General features: G+C 45.9%; 1 protein-coding gene across 6 annotated transcripts in view; it reads right to left on the bottom strand.

Annotated features, from left to right (window-relative positions):
* MTUS2 (microtubule associated tumor suppressor candidate 2) overlaps positions 1-18,753 on the bottom strand; it is a 550,651-nt gene that overhangs the window by 381,754 nt on the left and 150,144 nt on the right. The window contains exon 3 of one of the 6 annotated variants that reach the window (XM_014548541.1): positions 9,849-9,976. The exons of the other annotated variants lie outside the window; for them this stretch is intronic. The gene's annotated coding sequence lies outside the window, so the exon portion shown is untranslated. The remainder of the gene's footprint in view (positions 1-9,848; positions 9,977-18,753) is intronic. 6 annotated transcript variants of the gene reach the window in all.

Genomic DNA, 18,753 nt, shown 5'->3' with positions numbered 1-18,753 from the left:
CCAGCCTGGGTGAGGGGCTGATGGCTGTTTGCAGGCTGGTCAAGATCCTAGTGGGGAGCCTCACCCCATGGGGGTGTGACCAGCCTGGGTGAGGGGCTGATGGCTGTTTGCAGGCTGGTCAAGCCCCCCAGTGGGGAGCCTCACCCCAAGGGCTGTTTTCAGGCTGGCCACACCCCCTTCAGAGTGGGGGTCCCTACTGGGGTGCCTGGCCAGCCTGGGTAAGGGGCTGATGGCTGTTTGCAGGCTGGTCAAGCCCCCCAGTGGGGAGCCTCACCCCAAGGGCTGTTTTCAGGCTGGCCACACCCCCTTCAGAGTGGGGGTCCCTACTGGGGTGCCTGGCCAGCCTGGGTAAGGGGCTGATGGCTGTTTGCAGGCTGGTCAAGCCCCCCAGTGGGGAGCCTCACCCCAAGGGCTGTTTTCAGGCTGGCCACACCCCCTTCAGAGTGGGGGTCCCTACTGGGGTGCCTGGCCAACCTGGATGAGGAGCTGATGACCTTTTGCAGGCTGGCCATGCCCCCAGGCGACCCAAGCTACCAGACTCTCCTTTTTTTTTCTTTTTCTGGGATTTATTTCTCTTCTATAATTGAAACTTTGTAGCCCTGAGCGGAGCTGAGGGCCAGCCAGGGCAGGTGGGAAGCTTGGCTTCCTCCATCGCCAGGGGCAACCCAAGCCTCCTGCTCCTCCAGCTCCGTGGCCGCCGCCATCTTCATAATGGAGTGATGGAGTGATGGTTAATTTGCATATTACTCTTTTATTAGATAGGATTATCTATAAAGCAAAAAGTATGCAAATAAATGGGTACATAGCGTATTGGTTACGGTGTCGGCATAAGACTCCAACAAAGGGTAGGAAACTTACACTGTGCACTTGGTGGAATCTGTGCAGCCAACTCTCTAGAAATTGTTCCTGGGTTTGTCCTGTTAAGGACAGCCGAGGATGCCAAAGGAGCATTGTAAGTGTGATTAGTGGTTTGTGACGGTAAGGGTGGCACATGTCCCCAGGCGGTTTACTTCATCTTGCCACTGTATTAGTTTCATTTTGCTTGTGTAACAAAATACCACAACTTAATGGCTTAAAACAACACAAGTTTATTACTTTGCAGTTCTGGAGGTCCCCCCAGTCCAAACTAAGTTGTATGGGGAAAAATCAAAGAGTTAACAGAGCTGCTTTCCTTCTGGGGACACTAAAAGCTGGAAAATAAATTACAGAAAACGTACAGAGGCCACCGGCACTCCTAGGCTGGTGGCCCTGTCCTCCATCTTCAAAGCACATCACTCTGGCCTCGGCTTCGGCCATATAGATCCTTCTCTGACTTTGCTCTGCCTGCCTCCCTCTCACAGGGACCCTCGTGAGTACACGGGGCCCACCTGGATACTCCAGACAATCTCCCCATCTCAAGATCCTTAACTTCATCACATCTGCAAAGTCCCTTTTTCCATGTGAGGTAACCTAATCATAGGTTCTTGGATTAAGACATGGACATCTTTGGGGCCATCATTCTGTCTACCACACTCATAGACATGCTGGAGAGACCTCAAATGTACCACGCACAAAACTGAGCTGCTGTTCTTCCCACCCAGGCCCACCACCTCTGTCCAAACCTGTTCCACCCACAGTCCACCTGCATTCCAGTCAACGGCAAGTCCATCCTTCCAGTTGCTCAGGGCTAATAACTTGCAGTCGCCTCTGTCATCAAGTTTTGTCAGGCATCCATTCAAAAACAGACCCAGCATCTGACTACCTCTCCCCACCTCCACAGCCACCACCAGTCCAAGCTACCGTTTCTCTCAATGGGACCCCTGGATGGCCTGCCTGGTCCCCAGATCCCACCCCACCATCTATTTTCAACCCTGCAGCCAGAGGGAGACTTGAAATATGAATTAGCTTCTGTCACTGCTCTCTTTAAACCTTCCAGTGGCTCTCCATTTCACTCAGAGTAACAGACAAAGTCTGTGGACAGATATCCCAGGAAGAAAGAAAAGCATGGGCAGAGCTCAGAGGTGAGACATGCAGTTTTCAGGACTGAAAGCCATTCTGTGCGGACTGAGCAAGGACTATGAGAGGGATGAGAGCAAGGGCCTGGTACCCGTGGTAAGTGGCCCGACCCTATCCCAGGGCCATGGGGAGCTGTGGTGGGTGTTCAGTAGAGCCGAGCACACAGGTCGGGAAGGTGGCTCGGGCTGCAGCCTGAGATGGGACAGAACGGAGCAGGAGGAAAGGAGCGAGGCTACTGGAGGAGCACAACAGGGAGGAGACGGTGGCAGCAGAGAAAAAGGGGACTGGGCAGGTTCATGGCCAGTTGGGAGATCAAACGGCAAAACCTTGCTGCGCAGGTTTACAGTCAAGGATGACCCTGGGTCCTGACTTGAGAGAAGGGTATCCCAGGTGGCGGGAAACTCAAGGGGTGGGGCACTCTGGGAGCACATAGAGGAGACATTCACGTCACAATGCTGGACAGTCACTATCCACATGGAATCTTGTGATGAGAGATACTGGATACAAGTGTATATTTAGAAATCTTCAGTTTGCAAATGGTTATTTAAACCATGAAATTAGATTACAACACAAACAAAGCCCATCCAGGCTGAGCATATAGACGGGAAAAAGAGGAGGGCTCAGGACTGAATCCTTTAAGGGGAGGAGAAGTCCTCAAAGGAGAATCGGAAAGAACCCGGGGCTGGTTAGGAACACACACACAGCAGGTACTGTGGACAGACTGCGGGAGAATCCAGCACTTGTGGGAGGAGTGTCGCCATGGCAGATGCTGCTGATGCGCTCAGCAGAGCAGGCTCAATGTGCTGCACCGGCTTCAGCGGGGAGGAAGCTGTGAGGGCCTGACCAGCAGTTTCATTGGAGCTGCAGACAGCAGTGGCCATGGAATGAGGGAGGGAAGAGAGTAAGAGAGCAAGTGTGGCTGGGCCGGCAGAGGGGGCTGTCAGACAGTGTCAGAGGAAGAAGGGGTCCCCCCTTTTTGCCTCTTCAGTTCTTCCCTCATTTCTTCTTTACTTGCTTCTAAGGAGTCAAAGCTATACCTGGTACAGTTCTGATGGGAAGAAGCTATCAAGGAGAAAACAGAGGTTGTCAATGTGGGAAGTCTCTGAGAAGGGAAGAGAATAGGTGGACAAAGTCACCTTTGGGTCTCTACTCAAGTGCCACCTTGTCAGAAAGCCACTTCCCAATGCTGTCAAAACACCTCACCCATTTCTGTACGAGGCACTGGGAATAAAATGGAAAATAAGATGGCACCCCTACCCTCAAGGAGTGCCGGCCACTGGGGGAGTAGAGGCCACTAACCAAGTAACCCTGACATTTCACAGACCCTGTAATCAGAGCCCTGCTGTGGTGGCGGGGGATGCTGATAAAAACAGCCAGGCCTAGAGTCTTCCAAAGGCCCGAGGGACGAGAGGGACAGCCAAACGGAGTCCTAGCAATGTCCAGGCATAGGCCATGCTGAGGGTATGGCTGTGAACTACACACCCACAACTATACAACCATAAGAAATGTTTTTAGCACCTTTCTGGCAAGGTGGCAGTTACAGAACCTGTCTGCGATTTTCAGTGCTGCTGCCATCAGCGCCCAGTGGTCAAAGCTCCCTGTGCTCCCCAGGTTAGAGGAGGCCTGTGACTCTGAGGAGAGTGAGAGACACTTCCCTTCCTGCTTTTGTTCCCAAATCCTTAGACCCATGGAGGAAAAGAGGGATTTCAGGTGAGAGCAGGAACCCCCGTGAAAACTACAGAGAAGGGGAAATTGAAAGATTTCCCCACAGTGAATTTCCTGGGCAGGAAAGGACAGAGGGCCCCGGTTCCTAGTGGCAGTCGGGCTAACACTGGCCACGTCACAGACAGAAGAGCCTGGGGCCAGGTCGGGCTGGACTCCTGGGCTGCACAGGTTCTCGGTGCAGAAGAGACTCCGTGGCATCTTGGAGGCAACTGCTGTGGACCTGAGAGCCATGACCTGAGGGATGTCCCCCCTGTCCAGGTGCTGCCTCCAACCCCAGGACCTTTGCACAAAAGGGAAAGAGGGAAGAGCTGTAAAACATAACTAAGACTGAATCTCCAGCCCAGAGCAGGAAAAGGCTCAGAGTCACAATTACACTAAGTGTAGAAAATGAAGAGGCATACCTGGTACATCATCTCAAGAGAAACAAACAGAGACAACACATTCATTAATCAAGGAAAGCGTGTGTCCAGTCTGCGCAGGGCAGCGCAGGCGAGGGTAACTCACACACACAGCTCCACAGTGTCATGTACATATTCAACTATGTGACCAACAGCAGCACAGAACCTAACTGCACAAGTTAACAGAGCTGCGGTCTTCAATAAACCAAAAGCTAATTTTACAAAATCTAGCCCCTTACATTAAACTTGCACCAGCCCACCTGCTGACAAGTAGCCAAGCTCTCTCATTTTATCTTGCTCCTCTGTCCACCAGTGGCCGGAATCATCTCTAAAATATGCAAATGTGATCATGTCACTTCTCTAAGGGCTCCCTTTTGCCCACACAGCACTCTGGAGTAACCTTACAGTCCTTCACCAGCCACGGTTTCACTTGCCAAAGTCACACCAACACCCATTCTCCCAGATGGACCCTCTACATCACATTCCAGCTTCTTTCAAGTCCCAGGCCTCTGACATCTCCCCTGCCTGGAACTCCTCATGCTCCTGGCCCGCCTTGCGCCCAGCACAGAGCGGTTAGTCAGCGCATGTCCACTGAACGAATTGTGCAGTGAGGCCTCCCAGTGAGTTCATGGTGCCTCGCCGGCAGACTGTTCTGGTGTTCCCCTCATTAACACGGAGGGTGAGACAGCGGGTACTGAGGACACAGGTGCATGGGCCAATTCTGTCCTGCCAAGGCATTTTATTTGACCCTCATAATGTAACAATTGAAATTCATTATCAACAAGCATAAATCCATTATCTAGAGCAGTGATGGCGAACCTTTTGAGCTCGGCGTGTCAGCATTTTGAAAAACCCTAACTTAACTCTGGTGCCGTGTCACATATAGAAATTTTTTGATATTTGCAACCATAGTAAAACAAAGACTTATATTTTTGATATTTATTTTATATATTTAAATGCCATTTAACAAAGAAAAATCAACCAAAAAATGAGTTCGCGTGTCACCTCTGACACGCGTGTCATAGGTTGGCCATCACTGATCTAGACTATAGACTAATGAGGCAATCTGGCATCGATGGCCCAGAAGCCCTTTTTAGGAGTACTCACTCCCCAGTCCACCCCGTCCTCACCCCTCATACTGTCACTCAAACAGAAGGTAAGTCCTTGTCCTGCCAGACAGCCTCACCACTTGGACCCTCTGTCTGGCCCCTCGGGGCATCCAAATAGAGGCCTCAGAACCAACCCCCATCACATGGTGACCCAAATTCATTGACTCCTCCGTGTCCATCACCAACAAACTGAATCTAGGCCTCTTCAGACCCTGTGATCCTCACCCCAGGCACACTTCTTAGATTTGCTGGGGATGTCTTCCCGGGTGCAGGAAGCTGGAGACGGGCTCTGTTAATGAAGCCAGTGCATAAAAAATTTCTTAGCTGTGTACCTGAACTCCAAGTGCTTCCCTAAAATTCCCTCATATGTTTACCCCTCTATCTTAGCCTCATTTTCATCAGCTTCTTTCTCTGCTTAGCTCTTAGGCAAGATGAGACTTCATCCCCACAGATCCCATTAGCACGTGATGGTTTTCCTGTGGCTGCTTAGCTCCCCTGCTGCTTCTCAGACCAACAGCTGACCCAGCATGCAAATCGCAGCTCCTGCTCTCTCCCAGTTCCCTCCAGAATTAGATAACGTGCCCAGAGGAGCATCTTAAATTACAGGGAATCAATATACATTGACCTCGGCAGATGCGGTTCAGCCAATGAAGCTGCTGACAAGAAAGCATTTGCATCTCTCGGTGAGAATCTGGTCCAAAACCAATTGAGGCAAAGTACTGCAGAGCTGTCCCACAAACAATGGCTTCTGATTACAAGGAAAGCCGATTGAGCATCGTCTGTATGCTATAGAGGGGCTTGTTCTCATATTAAACTAATATTTTAGGCCAGAACTTATATCACTTTAAACTACATTCAATTCAGGGGGGAAATGCAACTTCATTTGCCCCCTGAATTATTAAAAGCCTCTTCTAATATTTAGTGCACATAAATACCCTCCCTTTAATAAAAATGCTCCCGGCCAAACGCCTCAGGTCTCTGTCTACCTAATGTGCCTCTTTGAATACCTGACAATTAATGGACTTTGAAATTTTTTGTTCTAAAAGTGGTAATTATACTTTTTGAAATAAATGTTCCTATTTAGTAAATATTTTGGACTTGTCACTACAAGCTTTGTTAGTGGCTGTATATATTTAAGTGGTTTTAGATTTGCAGAGACATGAAGGAATGTGGTGATGTGGCTGGTGGTGCCACAACTGGAGGAGTTGAGGAAGAGCCGGGCTCATGGCTGGACGTCAGGAAAGCCTCTGCACGTCTCGCTGCAGCTGCCTCGTGCCCTGACCTTAAACACAGCCTGCGTGCATCCTCTCCTTTGTCCCTCCAGAAGCCGAGGCTTTCCTGCACCTGGTCCTTGTGCCACTCCTTCCTGTCTCTTCAGGGTCTTATCCTCCGATTATTTCAGTGCTCCAAACATTGGTTACGCACTGGGATCACCTGCTCACGTTAAACGTTGCTGATGGCTGGGTCCCCTCCAGGACATTCTAACTTCATGTTCTGGGAGACATGGCCTGGTCTTTAGGACTCTTCTGTTCTGCCAAGATAGAAATCTATCTCCCGAGCCCACGAGTCACACACAGTCTCTGTGCCAAAATGGGCCAGAGATATGTGTGTGCATGCACGTGTGTGTGTGTGTGCGTGTGTGTGTGTGTGCGTGTGTGTGTGTGTGCGTGTGTGTGTGTGTGCGTGTGTGTGTGTGTGCGTGTGTGTGTGTGTGCGTGTGTGTGTGTGTGCGTGTGTGTGTGTGTGCGTGTGTGTGTGTGTGCGTGTGTGTGTGTGTGCGTGTGTGTGTGTGTGCGTGTGTGTGTGTGTGCGTGTGTGTGTGTGTGCGTGTGTGTGTGTGTGCGTGTGTGTGTGTGTGTGTGTGTGTGTTGGTGGATGGAGGTTAAAATACACAGAACATAAGAGTAACCATTTTAAGTGACATCATCTTTCTGCGATGGAATATGTGTTCTACATGGAAAGAGCACTCCTGTATTTTAAAAGTGTTCAGGGACATTTCACATAAAATCCATATGTCTGGAACCTGGCAACAGATCGTTTACATGTCCTCCCAGCAACCGTCAGCTTCCCTTCGGCATGTGTGTCAGAGCTGTCAGGCGTCCCCACTGTTCCCCGAAAGTTGTTCTCAGCCTGGTTCCCTCAGACAGGTGTTTTCTTAGTCTAGCAACAGGGTCAAGCCTCTGCAACCCTGAAAACGTCCTGCGTCTTTTGATCTTTCTAAATACCGCCTGTCTCTCTCTGTTCGCTCCCTAGGCTCCCATTCACTGTTCAAAGCCCCGCCATCCAGCTGTTTCCCTCCCCCTGCACTGAGTCTTCTTGACAAAGATCAACAACCTCCGCCCACCAAATCCCGGGGACCCATGCCATCGGCCTGATGCCTAGGTCCGCACTGATCAGTCTCAGATACCACATCCTCTGGAACTCCAGGTGTTTCTCTCCTCGCTCTCTGGCCTCCCTCTTCCTTGTCTCCCAAGGTTCCCTCCTTGGCCCACAGCAAGGCCAGACTCCCCGGGTGTCGTGTCACAACCAGCCGCAGGCTGACAAGTCCAAACACCTTGTCTCCCAAGGTTCCCTCCTTGGCCCACAGCAAGACAAGACTCCTCAGGGTGGGTTTCGTGTCACAACCAGCCGCAGGCTCACAAGTCCTAACGAAGAGGGTGGCTCAGGGTCTCTAGGAGAGGCTGAAAGGACTGGTTTTGAGCTCCCAGCTCTGTCATTATGAGCTGTGATCTGGGGTCAGTGATTCAGCGTAAGCCCCAATATCTTCACCTAAAAGATGGGGATCATAATTCCCACTCCCAAATGCTCTAGTACATGACAGAATGTGCACAAAGGTCTAGAGTAGAGCATCGCCGTCCAATAGAACTTCCTGTGACGATGGCATGTTCCACATCTGTGCTGCCTAATACGGCAGCCACTAGCTACATGTGGCTGCAGAAATGTGGTTAGTGTGACTGAAGGATTAAATTATAAACCTTATTAATGGTAATTAAATAAGTGGGGGAAGCAATATTTGCTCTATCAACTGACTGGATGAGGCCACCCACATAAGAGAAGGGACTTTGTTTCACTCAGAGTCCACCAACTTAGATGTTAATTTCATCCAAAAGCACCCTCACAGAAACACCCAGGAGAGTGCTTGGCCAAAAAATAAACATCACAGAGGGTAAGCGACTGCACCATGGTCACTGAGATGAATAGACTTGGGGAGTCCAAGATTAGCTTTAAAAATAGAAGAATATAATTTCCTCCGTTACCAAAAGTATTTTAAAATGTAAGTAGCAAATTTTGATAAAAGCCTTTTATCTGGCATGAGAATAGGCAGCACTACCTATTATTAGTATCTGTAATTATAACAATATAATACAACGTTAACATTTACTGAGTTATTAAGGACTATGCTCTGTGCTATCTGCTTTACATAGAGTATCATGTCCAATTATCACAGCACACCCATGACATTACTGTGTATTTTTGCAACTACTTTTGGTTATATTTTCAAAGAAATAAAATTTTGCATAGTATGCATGTATAACCAGACTCAAGAATATATTTGGATTAGCATTTTTTTCTGTCTTAAAATCACAACAATGACATTAGGCACCAATCAATATCTGGGAATACATCACTCTGACACAGTACTCTGAGGTCGCTGGCGTCAGCATCGACTATGAAAGGTAGACATAGGCATCAGCTTTTTGGAATCTTCTCTCATTCCAGGCCATTCCTCAGCCATTCCAAAATAAACCAAAGCTTCATATTTGCTAATCTGAGTTTATTCCATTATTTTAGACAGCATGGTCACTACCAAAGTCCACAAACCCTTATCTACATTTTAGATACCAAAAGGTCTGAAAGCTGAAAGGTTGTTTTTGCAATTTATTTAACAGCAAAACATTACCTAAACTGATATGAAGCTATATATAGTTCTTTTTAAACCCCAAGCTAGTGAGAATATCCACATGTTTTATTTCAGAAATATTAATGTATTTTCTTGCAGGATGCTGCCCAGACCCTACTAGGAATGCCATGTCCTATAGGGTGCAGGCATAATCTAGAAATCTGAAAAGTGTCAATTCCTGCACATGTTTGGCTGCAAGGGTCTTATAGAAAGCATTAAGGACGTACATATCCCCACTTTACAAATGAGGTCACCACGGTTCAAAAAGAACCCAAATAAGCTCATTAGATGTCAACGCCAGGACAGGGGTTCCTGACCACCACGCCCTTCCACAGGCAATTGCAGAGTGAGCCGCCAGCCCGCCAGAGCACTGGAAACCCCTGCATCTGTTCTGTGGGCCAGGAGTTATTAGTAGCACCACGAATACAAATGATTTGCTGAAATACATATGGTCTTACCAAAAACAAATGCAGAATTCTCATAAGACCCCTTTACTGATACTGGGGTGGGGGGAGCACAAAATTTCTCCCAAATGCAGTGAAGGGAGGGTGGGAGGAACATACTTGGAGTCTCATTTTCCCCCAAGAGCTTCTGAATACATGAGATTTCAAAAACCACTGCCAATTCAGCACCTGTCACCTGACTTCGTCTTCTGAAGGTCTTTCCCTCCTGTCCACCTAACCAGAATGCAGGTGCCATTCAGAGTGCAGCACAGCTCACCTGACTACTGAGCCATCACCCACTCACGTGCATCCAAAAGCAGAAAGAGCCCAGGATGGGTGCGAGTCTTTGGCGGGAAGCAGTGAAAAGGAAAGGCCAACCCTGTCCTCGGGTCCACGGAACACAGGCTGGAAACGGGGAAAGACACAAAGAGGGTCAGAAGCCAGTCTGGCAAGAGAATGGAGAGAGAGGAAGAGAACCCAGAGCAAACAAAGAGAACCCAGCTGCTGACATTTTAGGGTGCCCATCGACAACGAGCTGTTACTCAAGGACAGAGTGTCTAGGCACAGATGAAGCAGTCTCTCAGCCGTGGTGGCTGTTACACCACTATCGCAGCATCATTCACTGGTTCCGGAGGCTCTTCCCTTCTTATTCATTTCCTCGGTTATAAATGCTTCCAATTAGTAACTAGTCAGCGGCTCTAGACCCTCAGTATCAAAACCGGAGCAGGTACCAGGGTCACCTGCAGGCTTGTTAAAACACAGGCTACTGGGCCCATGCACGTTTCCGATTCCCGGGTCCTAGGCCGGGCTAGAGTCTGCACTTCTAACAAGCTGCCCGATGGTGCTGCTGCTCTAGAAAAATGCTGAGCAGTGGAATTATGTGACTCGCATTTGTAATTTTAGTTTTTCTGGCAGCCACCTTTTCCAAAGGTAAAATCCAACAAGTGAAAATAATTTAAATAATGTATTTTATTTCACCTAATATATTCAAAATGTTATTTCAACATATCAATATAAAATAACTAATGAGGTATTTGACATGTTTTTCATATTCGGTCTTCAAAATCTGGCATGCTCTTTACATTTACAGCAAATCTCAGTGTGGATGAGCCGCCCTTAAAGTACTTTGTGGCCACGCGTGGTTTCTGAATACATTGGAAGCACAGTGACAAAAGACGGCCACTGCCTGGGAATAGCAATGTGTGTGGAGCGGGATTGTTTGAGCCCAGTGACAGTCACCTGACAACGAGGCATCGTGGAGGGCTGGAGTGGTGGTCCTACCAGGGCTCTTCGTGACCTCACTGGATCTCCTCGGAACACACATCCCAAAGAACATGAGATGGAGCCCCGGATCTCATTCAGTGTGAGACAGGAGGGGACCTCGTGAAGTCTGCAACCAGAGTGCTATCTAGTGCAGCCCATGGCTCTGCCCAGGTCCTGGGAAGAGGACTATTATGGACAGAATAAGTGAGCGCTAATAGAGGAACTTTGCTAAATATAGCACCAGGAGCTCAAGGAGTCCCACTAGGTAACCTGCGTAGCCGTGAGAGGCCCAGTCTGCTGGCTGCTTCCACCTCAGGTCCCAATGCAGAGAAAATGAAGGGGGCTGTCCTGTCCTGGATGTCTTCTCACCAGCAGTTCTAGACCCAGATCAGACCCCGTGCTTCAGTGGCAGGACTCCCCATGGCAGCCACAGGGCCAGGACCCCAGCAGCGGGAAAGTCCCCAGGACTCTATAGTTCACAAGACCCTCCTTGCGAAGGAGGCAGGGATGGAGAGGGTTTGAGTAGGACCAGGCATTCTAGAGAACAGAAAAGAACAAGTCTACCAGCAGATACTGACTGCTGGGTCCATTCGCGGACTCAGGACTCTCTGCACACACTCCAGTCAATGAGAAGCACTCCCAGCAAAGCACACAGACCTACAGCACGTTTGCCTTTGGTGGCCGGGACTCTGTGTGAACAAGAAGTGAAAGAGATGTGCACAGATGTGGGTCCTGCCCTGGCCACTGCAGGTGCCCTCTTCACCACCACCTGAGGGAAACGGTGGGTCACCCCGCCCCAGCGATGCTGGGAAGCCTGTTTGCTTCAGCTCACTGCCCTCACATATTTTTAAGATTATTTTTATGATAAAATGTGCATAACATAAAACCATTTTAAGTGTAGCTCAGTGGCATCAAGTATACTCACACTGTTGGGCAGCCATCACCACCATCCCTCTCCAGAACTTTTCATCTTCCCAAACTGAACTCTGTCCCCATTCAACAGCAACTCCCCTTTCTCCTCCCCATGCTTCAGCCCTGGCACCCATCATTCTACTCTCTGTGTCTATGAATTTGGCTCCTCCAGGTACCTCATGTATGTGGAATCGTATACTGCTGGTCTTTTTGTGATTGGCTTAATTTACTTAAATGTAATCATCTCAAGGGTTATCCATGTTGTAGCATGTGACAGGATTCCCTTCCTTTTAAAAGCTAAATAATGTTCCATTGTATAGACCACATTTTGTTTATCCACCCATACGTCAATGGACACTTGGTTGCTTCCACCTTTGGCAACTGTGAATAATGATGCTATGAACATGGGTGTACACATATATGTTTGAGCCCCTGTTTGCAGTTGTTTGGGGTGTATAGCCAGAAGTAGGATTACTGGATTATATGGCGATTCTATTTTTAATTTTTTGAGGAACAGTCATACGTTCTCCATAGCAGTTGCACCATTCCCACCAACAGTGCACAAGGGTTCCAATTTCTCCACATCCTCACCAACACTTGCTATTTTCTGTTTGTTTTTGTTTGTTTTATAATAACCATCCTAATGGGTGTGCGTGATATCTCATTGTGATGTGATTTCCCTAACAGTTAGTGATGTTGAGCAGTCCTGATTTTTACTCTTGACTGCTTCTGACTTTAGCATCTGCTCTCTAGTCTGGGCCCAGAGGATCGACCTTTTTCCATCTGTCTTCACTGCCTGCATGACCCTAGACTTCACTTACCTGTGGGACCTTTTGTTCTTGCCCTTTTAAATGTTCTAATTACTTGGACCAGATGCAGCAGATATTGACCTTGTCCATCAACTGGCACCCTCTGTCACAGCCAAGATTGATTCACTACCTACGAATTCCTTCCTGACCCCAAGAAGAAATGAGATTGAATTCTCAGGACGTGCACAGAAGGGCTGACACTGGGAAGCAGTGGTGCCCTCCTCACAACTACTGGAGGGAGACTGCCTTGGCTGGCCTTCTCAGTCCTCCAGATAGGACAAAGAGCCAGCGCTATCAGTGCCCACTTGAGCCCTGCAGTGACACACAGTGAACCAGACTAGCCCCAGACTCCAACGCTGGCATCTACAAGCGCCTAAGGCAGGCCAGACAAACGCTCACTGTGCCAGTTTCTGGAGGCAGGCTAGAAAAATGCAAGTGACACCAGTGGTCACTGGCAAGTTTCACTCAGGTCACACACACGTGCCCAGGAAGGAGAGCCAGATCAGGCATGCCATCTTTCCCAAAGCTCAAGGGAAACAGTACTGTGTGGGCTAACTTTTTTTTAAATTAAATTCTTGTTTTTTCAAATTAAGGTTAATTTACATAAAGGAAAATGCACCCTTTTTATTATATAGTCTGCCAGTTTTGACAAACACAGCATGCATGTAACTACCACCACAGTCAAGACAGAACAGTCCCATCGCCTGCCAAGGTCTCCCCTGCTCCTTTCTAGTCACCCTCCCTGTAGCCCCAGCTCCTGGAAACCACTCATCTAGTTTCTAATTTCACCTTTTCCAGAATATCTTATGAATACAGTCATATAATATGTGGCCTTCTCAGACTGTTCATCAATGTGGCTCCATGTGTCAATAGTTTGTTCCCTCTGTTTTCTTTTGTATATTGAGGTAAAATACACATAACATAAAATTTAGCATTTTAATCCTGTTTATGTCTATATTTCAGTGGTGTTAAGAACATTCACATCATTGGTTACTTTCAAAGGCTAGCCTCATTAAATGATTATGTTTGAATCTTAATTCCATTGAAAGTCCCTTGAGAAAAATGTGACAGTTGACAGCACATTTGGTTGGCAAGACCATGAGTAAGTCAAGATAGATCCCAGATGGCCAACACAGTCCTGGCTCTTGCCTGTTGCCCCAGTATGATTATTAATAATCACTTTTACTTCTCAAAAGTGTCCTTGTTTGAACTATAAACCACTTGGCCACAGAGAAATAGTTTCTCTCAGACATTCCTGGTGGGAGACCAAATTTTAAAAAAATAAAAAAATCCTATGGTCTATTAAATTACAAATGTCTGTCAAAATTACAAACACATTGCCAAAACTGGTTTGGCTCAGTGGATAGAGTGTCGGCCTGTGGACTGAAAGGTCCCAGGTTCGATTCCGGTCAAGGGCATGTACCTTGGTTGCGGGCACATCCCCAGTAGGAGATGTGCGTGAGGCAGTTGATCGATGTTTCTCTCTCATCAATGTTTCTAACTCTCTATCTCTCTCCCTTCCTCTCTGTAAAAAATCAATAAAATATATTTTTTTAAAAAATTACAAACACATTTACCTTAGACCCAACAATCCCCTTTCTGAGATCTTTATCTTACAGATATATCTGCACATGCGGGTACATTACAGCAATGCTTATAAAAGAAAAACATTAGGAACAACCCAAGTAGCCATCCACAGAAAGCTGGTTACATAAACTACAGTGTAGCTAACACCTTCAAAAGATTTACCATGTAATTCAGCTATAGAAAGGATGAAGAAGCTCTCTGTATCCTAATATGGAAAGAGCTCTAGGACATACACCATAAGTGAGGAAAACAAGGAAGAACTTATGTAATGTGTAAGAAGAGGAGGGGAGGGGGTTATAAATTTGCATTTGTTTGCATATGCACAAAGAAACCCTCCCACAGATGCTGGCGGATACAGGGAAACTAAGGAGTCTATCTATGGAAGGAATGGGGGGTTGGATGAAAATGGGAGGGGGGCAGTAGCTTCTAATGTCATTTAAAAATTTTCAACAGTGTAAATGTATGACCTGTTTAAAAATAAATAAATGTAAAAAAAGAGAAAGAAATTGGGAGAAATGTTCCTTGGGAAAAGAACTGCTAAGTTTAATGGCATGGACTCTTCATTTTAATCAATTTATTTCCAACATTCACAAAATCAATAAATTCACCTTTCAAAGACTGAATATACCCCAAACTACTCAACTACCTGGAAAGTGACTTCCTTTTGGAAATTCATCATATAGTTTGACTAGGTCTGAGAAAGTTCATTCTGATAATGAACTTTAAATTTAAACCTGTTGCCCAGCCAGTGTGGCTCAATGGTTGAGCGTCCACCTAGGAACCAGGAGGTCACAGTTTAATTCCCAATCAGGGCACATGCCAGGGTTTCGGGCTCGATTCCAAGTAGAGGATGTGCAGGAGGCAGCTGATCAATGATTATTTTTTAAAAAATATATTTTATTGATTTTTTTTTTTTACAGAGAGCAAGGGAGAGGGAGAGAGAGTTAGAAACATCGATGAGAGAGAAACATTGATCAGCTGCCTCCTGCACACCTCCTACTGGGGATGTGCCCCCAACCAAGGTACATGCCCTTGACTGGAATCGAACCTGGGACCCTTGAGTCCGCAGGCTGACGCTCTATCCACTGAGCCAAACCGGTTAGGGCTGACATTTTTCTTTAAATATATTTTTATTGATTTCAAAGAGAGAGGGAGAGGTCGAGATCGAAACATCAATGATATGCAAGAGAATCATTGATTGGCCGCCCCCTTCATACCCCCTCCCAGGAATAGACCAATAGACCAGAACTGAACCTTGACTCCTAAATCATAGATCAGCTGGGCCCTGCTTGACTATATATATACACACAGTAGGTCCTCGGGTTACGTCAGAGATCCGTTCCTATGACATAACGCGATTTTGGCTGTAAGTCGGAACCCACCTACATAAGCACCTATGTCACTCACATGGAACACATACACAGCCATAATGAAGTGAAACAGTAAAAAAAATAATAAGAAAGATAACAGCCGAAGCCGGTTTGGCTCAGTGGATGGAGCGTCGGCCTGCGGACTGAAAGGTCCCAGGTTCGATTCCGGTCAAGGGCATGTACCTTGGTTGCGGGCACATCCCCAGTAGGAGATGTGCGTGAGGCAGTTGATCGATGTTTCTCTCTCATCAATGTTTCTAACTCTCTATCTCTCTCCCTTCCTCTCTGTAAAAAATCAATAAAATATATTTTTTTTTAAAAATTACAAACACATTTACCTTAGACCCAACAATCCCCTTTCTGAGATCTTTATCTTACACATATATCTGCACATGCGGGTACATTACAGCAATGCTTATAAAAGAAAAACATTAGGAACAACCCAAGTAGCCATCCACAGAAAGCTGGTTACATAAACTACAGTGTAGCTAACACCTTCAAAAGATTTACCATGTAATTCAGCTATAGAAAGGATGAAGAAGCTCTCTGTATCCTAATATGGAAAGAGCTCTAGGACATACACCATAAGTGAGGAAAACAAGGAAGAACTTATGTAATGTGTAAGAAGAGGAGGGGAGGGGGTTATAAATTTGCATTTGTTTGCATATGCACAAAGAAACCCTCCCACAGATGCTGGCGGATACAGGGAAACTAAGGAGTCTATCTATGGAAGGAATGGGGGGTTGGATGAAAATGGGAGGGGGCAGTACCTTCTAATGTCATTTAAAAATTTTCAACAGTGTAAATGTATGACCTGTTTAAAAATAAATAAATGTAAAAAAAGAGAAAGAAATTGGGAGAAATGTTCCTTGGGAAAAGAACTGCTAAGTTTAATGGCATGGACTCATTTTTTTAATCAATTTATTTCCAACATTCACAAAATCAATAAATTCACCTTTCAAAGACTGAATATACCCCAAACTACTCAACTTGGAAAGTGATGACTTCCTTTTGGAAATTCATCATATAGTTTGACTAGGTCTGAGAAAGTTCATTCTGATAATGAACTTTAAATTTAAACCTGTTGCCCAGCCAGTGTGGCTCAATGGTTGAGCGTCCACCTAGGAACCAGGAGGTCACAGTTTAATTCCCAATCAGGGCACATGCCAGGGTTTCGGGCTCGATTCCAAGTAGAGGATGTGCAGGAGGCAGCTGATCAATGATTCTCTCTCATCATTGATGTTTCTGTCTCTCTCTCCTTCTCCCTTTCTCTCTGAAATCAATAAGAAATATATTTTTAAAAAATTTAAACCTATTACCACAAAATAAAAGGTGTGCCTCCCTCTCAAATTCTCTATGGGAACCATGTTCAATTCATTTGAGGGAACAATGTATCTTCGTAAGCAGACTCATTTTAAAGCCAAAAAAAATTGCTCCAAATTCAAAACATTTCCTTAATAATTTATTTCACTTTGTGCATTAAATGTTAGCATGAAAATAATTTTTAGCACCATGAATGTTCTATGAAATGCTGAACACAACAGATTCCTTGATATTTTATAAGATCAAAACAAATAAGTATGTCTGGATGCAAAAGATAAGTGTATTAATTTTCTATGGCTTCTGTTAGGAAAACCCACAAACTCGGGAACTTAAACACACACACACACACTCACACACACACACACACACACACACACATTTTTTAAATATGTATTCTATATTGATTTTAGAGCGATAGTAAGGGAGAAGGGGAGAGAGACAGAGAAACACTGGTGTGAGAGAGAAACATTGATCCATCACCTTCTGCACACACTCCAACCCAGGGATCAAACCAGCCACCCAGGCATGTGCCCTGACCAGGAATTGAACCGGCGACCCTTCATTGCACAAGACTTTGCCCAACCAACTGAGCCTCACACACATTTATTATCTCACAGTTCTGTAGGGCTGTGTACTGGCTGCAGTCCTGGTGCAGCATGGCCCTGCTGAGTCCTCTGCCTACCAGTGATGGCAAACCTTTTGAGCTCGGGGTGTCAGCATTTTGAAAAACCCTAACTTAACTCTGGTGCCGTGTCACATATAGAAATTTTTTTGATGTTTGCAACCATAGTAAAACAATTTATATTTTTAGAAATTTTTTGATATTTGCAACCATAGTAAAACAAAGATTTATATTTTTGATATTTATTTTATATATTTAAATGCCATTTAACAAAGAAAAATCAACCAAAAAAATGAGTTCACGTGTCACCTCTGACACGCGTGTCATAGGTTCGCCATCACTGGCCTAGACAATCCCGTGCCTCTGAAGGGCTGAGTTCCTTGCTGGAACCTGGAGAAGAATCAGCTCACCGGCTTGCTTATTGGCCAAATTCCATTCCTTGCAGCTGTAGGACTGAGGTCCCTCCTTCTTGCTGGCTGTCTGGGGGCTGGTCTCTGTCCCCAGAGGCTGCCACATCCCTTCCCTTCTTCCCAGGCGGCACACAGGCCTTCCATGCTTTACATTCTGACTTCTGCTGCTGCATTTCTGACTCCACTGGAGAAAGTTCTCTGCATTTCAGGATTTATGTGATTAGATTGGGCCCACCTGAATAATCTCCCTAATTTAAGACCCATAATCTTAATTACAGGATATCTTGGGGAACTGGATGCTTTCTGAGAGACTAAACTCAGAGCCTTATCTAAGCCTCCTACTTTTCCAGATTCCTTTTCCATTTTCAATCCACCTTGGACCTAATAGGACAAACCCCAAGATAGCTATAAAAAAATTTTTAAACTAAATTGATGGTGACTACATTTTACCATTAAACTCTTCCATTAACTTCCAACTTTTTATTTCTAACTCTTATACTCAAGAGAACTAAATCTCTTTTAAAAATAGAATTGTATTCAGCTTAGAAAAATCAGTATACCTTAAAAAAATCCAGTGTATTCTTTAATTTTCATAATTTATTCTTTAAAATAGAAAGGGCCAGATAATGGCCTTTAGGATGAAAAGACATTATTAATGTTATATTATAAGTCTTATAACAATGATTTTTGAAAAAGGATAGGGCAGCTCCAATTAGGCAGAAGTCTGGTTGTATTTAACAATATAAATATAAATAAATAAGCTATATACAGGTATATGTCTATATATCTGTATTATATATATCCGAATATACATATACTAGAGGCCCGGTGCACAAAAATTTGTGCACTCGGGGGGGGGGGGGAGGGGGGGCCCCAAGCCCGGCCG

This window comes from Myotis brandtii, unplaced genomic scaffold (assembly GCF_000412655.1).
Source record: "Myotis brandtii unplaced genomic scaffold, ASM41265v1 scaffold513, whole genome shotgun sequence".
In the NCBI taxonomy this organism is placed as follows: domain Eukaryota; kingdom Metazoa; phylum Chordata; class Mammalia; order Chiroptera; family Vespertilionidae; genus Myotis; species Myotis brandtii.
This window is presented reverse-complemented; position numbering and strand designations above follow the sequence as displayed.